This window comes from Vulpes vulpes, chromosome 15 (genome assembly GCF_048418805.1).
Source record: "Vulpes vulpes isolate BD-2025 chromosome 15, VulVul3, whole genome shotgun sequence".
Classification (NCBI taxonomy): Eukaryota; Metazoa; Chordata; class Mammalia; order Carnivora; family Canidae; genus Vulpes; species Vulpes vulpes.
In genome coordinates this window covers 4,487,698-4,497,387 of record NC_132794.1, presented here as the reverse complement: position 1 = coordinate 4,497,387, position 9,690 = coordinate 4,487,698, and the positions used below count along the sequence as shown (strand labels likewise).

The 9,690-nt window shown below is 50.0% G+C and overlaps 1 non-coding gene across 1 annotated transcript; it reads right to left on the bottom strand.

Moving 5' to 3' along the window:
- Positions 1–567: 567 nt before the first annotated feature.
- Positions 568–703, bottom strand: LOC112908039 (U8 small nucleolar RNA). Its single transcript, XR_003232849.1, has one exon. It is a non-coding gene; the product is annotated as a U8 small nucleolar RNA (small nucleolar RNA).
- Positions 704–9,690: the final 8,987 nt, after the last annotated feature.

The window sequence follows — 9,690 nt, the reverse complement described above, 5'->3', positions numbered from 1 at the left end:
ATCCGTCCCCTAGAAAATCTTCAAGGTCTGGATGTGGTCCTCCCAGCTCCACATCCCAGGGACGGTGTAACTGTTTCGACTTTACCTCCCATAACCTGCACAGGAGGATCCTTCCCTGCAGCCACCCAGCTAACGCAGGGCTACCGAATGCAGTTGCGCAGGTTTCACACTGCACCTCTAGGGTGCATGTGTGGTAGACTGCACAAGGCATGTGCGGATGCATGTTCACTACTCACTCCCCTCCCATCGCCGCCCACCCCCACCCCCACCCGTGGCCACCCAGCAAGCTTTGTGCCTTTCTCTCTCTCTCTCTCTCTCTCTCTCTCTCTTTTAGATTTTATTTATTTATTCATGAGAGACACACAGAGAAAAGCAGAGACACAGGCAGAGGGAGAAGCAGGCTCCCTGCAGGGGAGCCCAATACGGGACTCAATCCCAAGACTCTGGGATCATGACCTGAGCCGAAGGCAGACGCTCAACCACTGAGCCACCCAGGCGTCCCCGGTTCTTTTTATTATTAATTATTATTATTATTATTATTATTATTATTATTATTTCCCATGGAGAATCATACAGGAGTGTCCAGGGTGCTACAGGTCCTGGCCACACCGAGACACTAACCACGAATCACGCGAGCTCTGATCATCACGTTGGCATCTGCCCTCCCGAAGGGGGAACAGGTAAGGATGATCCTCCCCGACGATCCCGTGTCACCAAGTTCTGACGCAGCATCTGCAGTGGGCTGTGACCACATGCAAGGGCTGACTCCAAGCCCAACAGGATGCGTCATCGGAAGGAAGCGCTGTGCTTCCATGGGTGTTCGTTTTTATAAAGTCTCTCAAAAATGAAGAAAAGCAGAAAGAAGAATGTGTGCGATCTGTGACGGGCAAATTGTAGGAGCTCCGTTGCTCATTCCAGAGGGTGTCTCCGCTCTCAAACCGGAGGGAACTGGAACTGGGGAAATGCACTGGCTGCACACCTGATTTGCTAGAGCGTGCACAACCGGTCACCGACACTGTCACCTCTGTTGGACTCCTTCAAATACCACAGCAACGGGCCAATGTCGGAGACTCGTGACTCGGGGCTGTTTCTTCTTCCGGATGTTCTAGGATTCCAAACCTTAGCGGTTCGACTCCTTCTAGGAGCACATAGACTTCTGAGGAAACCAGCGTCTGCATAGAACAAACATGAAATAATCTACTGCAGACTACGGCGATCCGAGGCCTGACGCAACTTGATCTTTGGAGTGGCTTCAGTCCATCAGACCCTTAAGAGTTGGCCACCCACCTGGCCTGCTGATTGGTAAATGTGCATTTCATAGACGTTAGAGATGCAATTATGGGGAATAGCCATCCCTTTATGTACATCCTGGGAAATGGGAGAAACCCAGGGAAGTCCTTTGGGGGGATGCATATTGCAACATGCTCAAGACTCCGCCAAATTACAGCCCCAAGACGCATTCAGTAAGAGATACAATCTGCCAAGAACGGCCGTTTACATTTGCAAAACCTTCTTCAGAAGCACGAATGAGGAAGGAAGGACCCCATGCAAGCTCCACTAGTTGGGGTGGGGCTCGCCTTCCTCAACAATAACTGTGCAGGAGGCACAACCATCTGCAGTGTCGGAGCTCTGAGCTCTGTGCTCAGGTGGCACTGGGATTAGGATGTGGAGAAAGTCATTTGCAGAAACAGTGCTGGCCAGGGAGAAAAGCAAAGAAAGAGAGAAGGGAAGGGAAAAGGAAAGGGAAAAAAGGAAAGGGAAAAAAGGAAAGGAAAAAGGAAAGGAAAAAGGAAAGGAAAGAAATGGTGCTTCTTCCCTGGAGAATGAGCTGCCCCGGAGAGCCTCAGGCTGTCCCCGGCAGCTTTAGGGACTCCATACCTGCTTCTTCTCCCCTCTCCTTCCAGGCCAAACTAGCAGAGTCTGCAGCCTCAGGACACGTGTCCTTCCCATTTTATTTTGACCACCATTAAATATACATAACATAAAATCTACCATCTCGACCACTTTTCAGCGTGCGGTTCAGTAGCGTTGAGAAATGCACACCGCGGTGCCACCATCCCCGCCATCCCCACCATCCGGCTCCAGAACTCTTGGCCTGCCCCAAACTGAAACTCTGTCTCCATGAAGCACTGACTCCCCCATCCCTCCTACCCCACCCCCCCTGCACACACCTCCACCCCGGCTCATCCGATTTTACTTTCTGCCCCTATGGATCTGACTATTCCACATGCCTCATGTGGGAGGCATCACACGGCACTCGTCTTTCGGGCCTGGCTTATTTCACTCACCATCATGTCCTCAAGGTTCATTCATGATGTGGCAGGTGTCAGTAGGTCCTTCCTTTTTTTTTTTTTTTAAAGATTTTATTTATTTATTCATGAGAAACACAGAGAGAGGCAGAGACACAGGCAGAGGGAGAAGCAGGCTCCCTGCAGGGAGCCCAACGTGGGACTCAATCCCGGGTCTCCAGGATCACACCCTGGGCTGAAGGCGGCGCCAAACCGCAGAGCCACCCGGGCTGCCCTAGATCCTTCCTTTTTAAGGCTGAATGCTACCCCATTGTAAGTATAGACCATGTTCCGTTGACCCATTCATCCATCGCTGTTTATTTTGTGTGTCAACCAGGAGGTCCAACGGGAACAGAAAATGAGATCGTTGGATCACATGCAAGAAACAAAAACGGCCTCATTTGGTTTTATCTTGGACCAGCCTTGAGCATACATAGATGGGTAAATCCCCTACCCGGAGCCACAAATACCTCTTCCATCTGCCTGCAGTTTATGCCAAAGGCAGCACTGTAGGAAATTCTGTGTCCCGGATACGCCTGGGACGAAGTAACACGCTAAAGCGTGTGCTCCTCTACACGGTGGCGCAGAGTGGGGCTGCGACGGTCTGAGAAGTGGTCGCTGGTGACACAGGAGATCTGATGGCAGAGACGGAAGAGGGATGAGGGAGACTTTTCATCGAGCACTCTTCCCGGGAGAAAAGTACTTAATGGAGGCCTGTGTCAACAGAACACGAGGGCGCAGGTGTCCCACCGCCCCCCCAGACAGGTTCCTGCAGGAAGGCGGAACACAAAGGTGCTAGAGAAGGAAGGGAGGAAGGACAATCTCTGAGAAGCCAGGCGTGGGGTGGAGGCGCATCCTAAAAGCTACTCCTCATCTCCTACCCCAGCCCCTCAGGTGGGCCGACCCAGCCACTGAGCCACAAATAAACTTCACCCGGAACATCTAAGCCTCTGCAAGGAAATACAGCAACATGGTGCAAGTGGCCTTTTTTTTTTTAACTCACATCAAAATAACACATAAATAGATGTGAAGGAATAGATTCAGTTATCAGCTCATACATAGGATTTTCTTATCTGCGAAACAGGAAGTGTTGGTACATTAGGGATGCTTGGAATCCCAGGGATGTATTTTAGCATTTCGGGCTGGGATGCCTTTCTTCCACCCCTCCGCCCACCCCGTGTCCCCTCCTGACACCCACACCTCGGCTTCAATGTCACCCCTTCAGAGAGCACTTCCTTGACCTGCCCACCAGCCTGTTTTATTCAACACGGCACTGACCATTGCCTAACATCTTCTTGTATCTTAGCTTATCGGCTTCCCTTTCTAGAATGTGGGCCCCGTGAGCACATGACACTTGCGCATCGTTCCCGTTGGCCCCCTCAGCACCAGGACGGCGGCACCTGGCACATGGTCAATGCAAAAAATATCAGACTTATTCCAGTGATTTTCAGAAGGGCCCAGCGCCGACGCAGACGGGTGGTTGCCCCGTGACTTAGCCCTACAGCGAGTGGAGCACGGCGTGTGCGTCAGCGGCCGTGCATGGCCTCTCAGAGATGCGCACATCCTTCTCTGTGTGATGTTCTGGATCCTCCCCGGGATTTCTTCAAGCATCTCCTTAAAGTAAGCGCTGTGCTAAGATTTCTCAGTAGAGGGTGCTGGAGGGACACGGAGAAGCAAGAGGCTTCCTACTTCCAGCGCAGAAGGGGTGTGGGTGTCGTGAGGACCTCCAGGGGGACGTTCCCTTGAGATCCTGCAGCCCCGAGCTCTGAAGGGCCCCCCTCTCCGCCCCACGCCAGGACCTGTGCCTCCTGGGGGTTGACCCAGGGCTGGTCCAGCAGCTTCACCAGCTCTGGCCTGGCTGGAACCAGCAACCACCTTCCTGCTGCCCCGTGGCTGAACCACACCTTCTCCGGGAGATCTGAACTCCTGAGTCTGTCCTTCCTTGGCATTGCTTTAGGACGTACAGTTACTCTTTTGTCACAGCCAGTGTTCTTTATATTAAATTTGCCCTGTTTCGCCCACCGTGTGGCTGCTATCATTTCACTGGACTCAGACTTTTAACCACCGAGGTCCTGCCCAAAAGCCCTGCTCAGCAAATGCCATTAGGCTGTTCTCTGCCCAGAGGGGCCACTTATTTGGCCTCGGGGCTGAGCGACTGACCTCAAAGGAGCCCACACATCAGCTGGTGGGAAACACGCGCGCCTGATGAACAAGTGCCAATCAACTAAATTAATCAATGTCTCTCTCTAGCATTTGGTGAGGAATACAAAGATCAGCCTGTCTTTAAAGACAGACTAGTCATGACAGTAGCTAACCCCTGTGGAGGGCTGACTACCCACCGGACTCCCCTCCAAGGACCTCACTTGTACTCACTAATTTAATCATCACAAGCCAGCCAGGGCTGCAGGTTGCTATTATCAAAGCCATTTTATGGAAGATGAAACAGAGACCCACAAAGGCAACGTTAAGTAGATCTAGATCAACAGTCGGTACGTGGCAGGGCGTGGGTTTGAATCCAAGCTGTCTGGCTCAAGAGGCCACATTCTTCCTTGTTTACATGAAATTAAAACCTGCACCCGTGAAGCAAGACTGTACCTTTTTAAAGGATCGCCTTCAATTAAATATGTGCATTAAGCACATTTTATTATGATTGTCTATGGAGATGGGGAATAAAGACAAGAAAGAAATGAACAGAGGAATCCCCGGGTGGCTCAGTGGTTTAGCACCTGCCTTCGGCCCAGGGCATGATCCTGGGGTCCTGGGATCGAGTCCCACATCGGGCTCCCTGCATGGAGCCTGCTTCTCCCTCTGCCTGTGTCTCTGCCTCTCTCTCTCTGTGTCTCTCATGAATAAATAAATAAAATATTTTTTAAAAAGAGAAAGAAATGAACACATCCATAAATAAACAATGGAATAAGAGCAGGGGCTTTCAAATGTGTGTGCGCAGTTAGGATGCATGCAGCTTTCAAACGTGTGGCACGCTCCAAGAGCGTGTGGAGATAGCAGTCCAAACGGATAAAGAAAAAATACACTGGAGTCACTCAACAGAGACAAGTATCTTGCTCATTTAAATTTCAAGGGGTGGGATGCCTGGGTGGCTCAGCGGTTGAGCACCTGCCTTCGGCTCAGGGCAAGATTCCGGTGTCCAGGATCAAGTCCCACATCGGGGTCCCTGCAGGGAGCCTGCTTCTCCCTCTGCCTGTGTCTCTGTCCCTCTCTGTGTCTCTCATGAATAAAAAAAAATAATAATAATAATAACCTAGAAAATAATAATAAATAAATTTCAAGGGGCACCTGGGTGGCCTGGTTGGTTAGCGTCTGAGAATCTTGATTTCAGCTCAGGTCATGGTCTCAGGGTTGTGAGATGGTGCCCTGAGTCAGCGCTGGATGCAGAGCCTGCTTGAGGGTCTCCCTCTGCCCCTCCTCCCCACTCTCACATGAACTCTTAAAAAAAAAAAAAAAGAAAAAAAATTCAAATATAAATCCTTGCAAGAGCACGTGTATTATTACCCAACCACGTCTTCACATTAAATTTAGGAATGAGCCCATCAGGTGTTCAAATAAGCGGTCTCCTGTTCGTTTTCCTGCCCTTTGGAGGGTACCCAATATTTAATACCAAATCAAAGTAAGGAATTGATTTTAAATGCTAACAAGACATTAGCATAAATCAAACAAAGACGATCATCTTAGAAACAGCTCTGTTTGCTTTTCACTTTTGCCGGAAATATGCCCGAGCACCTGCCCAGCACCTGACCAGCTGGGGAACAAGCACTAAATCAACACGGGTCCCCAGAAGATACCCTTAATAAAATCTTCAGTGAAATGTTTACCAGCCAGGCACAGAGGAATATTAACATCACCGTCCACAGTCGCAGCACATGACGAGCTTTCTAAAGTCAGCGCGACATCGAGCACAGCCGGCCACATCTCGCACATCCAGCCACACCTAGCACTAATTTTGTCTGTGAGCCTAACAGGAAATACTCCCCCCACCTGCTCTCCCTCTCATATTTTCAGTTACCTCAGAAAAGATCAACTTCCAATGCACCAAAAGGTCTTTTTCTAGTTCTTGCAAGGGGCATTTTGAACCTCATGTGCAAGATTCCACAATCGCTGAACATCTGGCCTATGCGTTTCCCGGGGATGAGAAGAAACACAAGTGCCGTAGCCGAGGTGTGGGTCCTGGGTGTCAGCAAGCAGATCTTGATCACTTCACTTTCAAACTCGGACGGCACACGCGGACGTGATTATATAATCACGATCACGTGGCAACCAGAGTGTGTCTTGACTTACTCGTCCTGGAGCGGATGGAGTTATTTATAATCACTCTGAGGCTGGGTGGTCAAGTAATTGGGGGCAAAGAGGCATTTGTAGCTCCAGGGCTGAGTTGTAAGTGGGCAGGTGCCAGTTATCGGCCGAGGAGCCCACACCACCCACGGGTCTCAGGGCAGAGCTCACGGAGTTGTGGCCTCGCAGAAAGGGACATGCTGTGCAGGGGACCCGTGTGGGCCATGGCTTTCGGCTGTCAACCCCCAGCTAGTCTTGGCAGACAGAGGTGAGCCTGGAAAGAGCCCTGCAGCCTCTTTTCTTGGATTCCCTTGCTGCGTTGAATATTTTAGCTCCTTGCAGAAGAGAGGCGACCCAAAGAGGAATTTTGGGGAAGGCAGAGGCTGGTGGCTCATGAATAAAATCACTCTTTTCATAGGAACAGAGCTGGGTTGTGTTTCCAAGGAGGGAGAATTGAGGCGTATGATAGGCACGTGGTTGGTTCCTCGGTGGAAGGACACAGGGATGAGTGGAAGGACTTGGCGCAGCAATCAAGCAGAGCCAGAGCAATGTCCCCAAGAGGTTTCTGCGGCCTTGGTTCTCTACGGAGGCAAAGTTGCATGGTGGCCCAGGCCCTGAGCTCCGGGGTCAGAAGGGCCCAGGTTTGAATCCCACCTCAGTGAGTGCTTAATGCAAACCACTTACATAGATCTCCGAAGTACGATGTATCTGAAAATAGTTTCCATCCCCACTAACGTAGCTGACCACCTCAGGTCTTTTGCAATAAAGGTGGCCACTCTTCTGACCCCGTGGAACGGGGCTCCCCTCCCTCATACTACTGGGCCAAGGGACGGGCACCTCTCCTCCCTGACCCTGTTGCTCAAGTCACATTGACAATCTGGACCGTTTCCTCCTCTTCTCAGCTCTTCACCTCTTGGAAGGTCCTCGCTTCCTTCTCTAGATAACTTCTCAAAAGCTGCGAACAACGGAGAGGATTATGAGCTAATTATCCCCGAGGCACTTGTATACATGACCTCCAGGTCCTCACAACTTTTTCCATTGAACTATATCTATAAGGCTAAATTAATTTCCTATTGCTGCTGTAACAGACGACCACGACTTTGTGGTTCAAAACAAGGCGAGTTTATTCTCCGAGTTCCAGGTGTCAGAAGTGGAATATCAACCTGCTGGCCGGGCTGCATTCCTTCTGGAAACTTCAGAGAGGGGAGTGGGGATCGTTTTGTGGCCCTTCAAAGCATCCCTAGCCAACCTCTGCTTCCCTCATCACTTCTGTCAGCCCGGGCCCTCCTGCCTCCCTCTCTTGTAAGGACGTTGTGATGACCCTGGCACACCCAAACAGTTCAGGGTCATCGCCCATCCTTAATTTTTGTTTAAGATTTTATTTATTAAATTTTAATTTTTATAAAAAATTTTTATATTTTATTTATTCATGAGAGACACAGAGAGAAAGAGAGAGAGAGAGAGGCAGAGACACAGGCAGAGGGAAAAGTAGGCTCCATGCGGGGAGCCTGATGTGGGACTTGATCCTGGGTCTCCAGGATCATGCCCTGGGCCGAAGGCAGGCGCTAAACTGCTGAGCCACTGGGGCTGCCCAAGATCCTTATTTCTTTTTTTAAGATTTTAATTTATTTATTCATGAGAGACAGAGAGAGGCAGAGACACAAGCAGAGGGAGAAGCAGGCTCCCCAAAAGAAGCCCAATGTGGGAACTCGATCCCAGGACTCCAGGGTCATGCCCTGAGCCGAAGGCAGACACTTAGCTGCTGAGCCACCCAATTAGAGATCCTTAATTTAATCACACCTGCAAAGTCCCCTTTGCCATAGGAGGTAACATATTCACTGTTTCTGGAGACTAGCCTATGAGCATCTTTGGGTGGGACCATTATTCACCCGCTCACAGGTATGAGGGGTGCGTAAGCTCTGTAAGAGCTGGGGGTGCACAGATGTGAAATCCCCATCACTGTCTCTTAAATAATTCTCTCAACATCCAGAGAGATTGGGGAGAGTAAGAGGTACCAGACCAGCCCTCCCACCAGAAACAGCTATGAGAACAGATGAAGTATGTGAAACAGAAGGTCCCAGATATTGGACATCAGACACAGCAGGATGGATCTCTGAGAGGGAAATCAGGCGAGCCCTATGATTTCCCCGGTTTTCCACGTTAAGGCACTTTCTGGATAGTGGCCCAGGGAAGGCGAGCCCAAGCAGAGCGCAGCATGTTTTGGAGCAGTTTGGCTGCTAAGATGATGGGAATGAGCGTGCGACAGAGTGTAAGGCAGGAGGGAACTTCACAGAAGCGGCTCCAGAAATCTGCAGGGGGACCCCCCTTGAGTCTGGCTGAGTGCTGAGTGGTGGGTGTGTCAAGGCCAGGTTGCTGTGAGCCAAACAGAGATTCCAAAACTTGCAAAAAAAAGTGGAAGACAGGTGTTCCACCTTGCCAGAATCCATCAGTCTCAGTGAACACCCTGGGAACTCAGTTGACACCTGAGGAGTGCCATGCCTCAGAAGCTGTGGATCGCTAGTCCTGGAGTAAAAGCTACTCTATAGCCACCCTGATGAAGCTTAAAGACAAGCCTTGAAAGGTTCACACTGGGGACGCCCGGGTGGTTCAACAGTTGAGCGCCTGCCTTTGGTTCAGGTCGTGATCCTGGGGCTCTGGGATCGAGTCCCACATCGGGCTCCTCACAGGGAGCCTGCTTCTCCCTCTGCCTGTGTCTCTGCCTCTCTCTGTGTGTCTCTCATGAATAATAATTTAAAAAATTATATTAAAAAAAAGAAAGGTTCATGCTGAACTACAAATTAGCTACTTGCCAGAACAAAATTCAGCGCTCTTTATGAAAGATGAGATAGTCCAAGCACCTAACAAGCTAGCATCCACAATGCTCAGCATAAAATGTAAGTATTTCTAGGTATGCAAACAGGCAGGATGATGTGATCTGTTACCTAGGGAGGAAAAAAATGCCAATCATCAGGAAAAGACCCAGACATACCCAGAATTACAGAATTAGCACGCAAGGACTTTAAAACAACTGTTACAATTATGGTCGCAGACTTAAAGCAAAAACATGAGCATAATGATAGAACATATGAGAAATCTCAGTAGAGAAATGGAAACT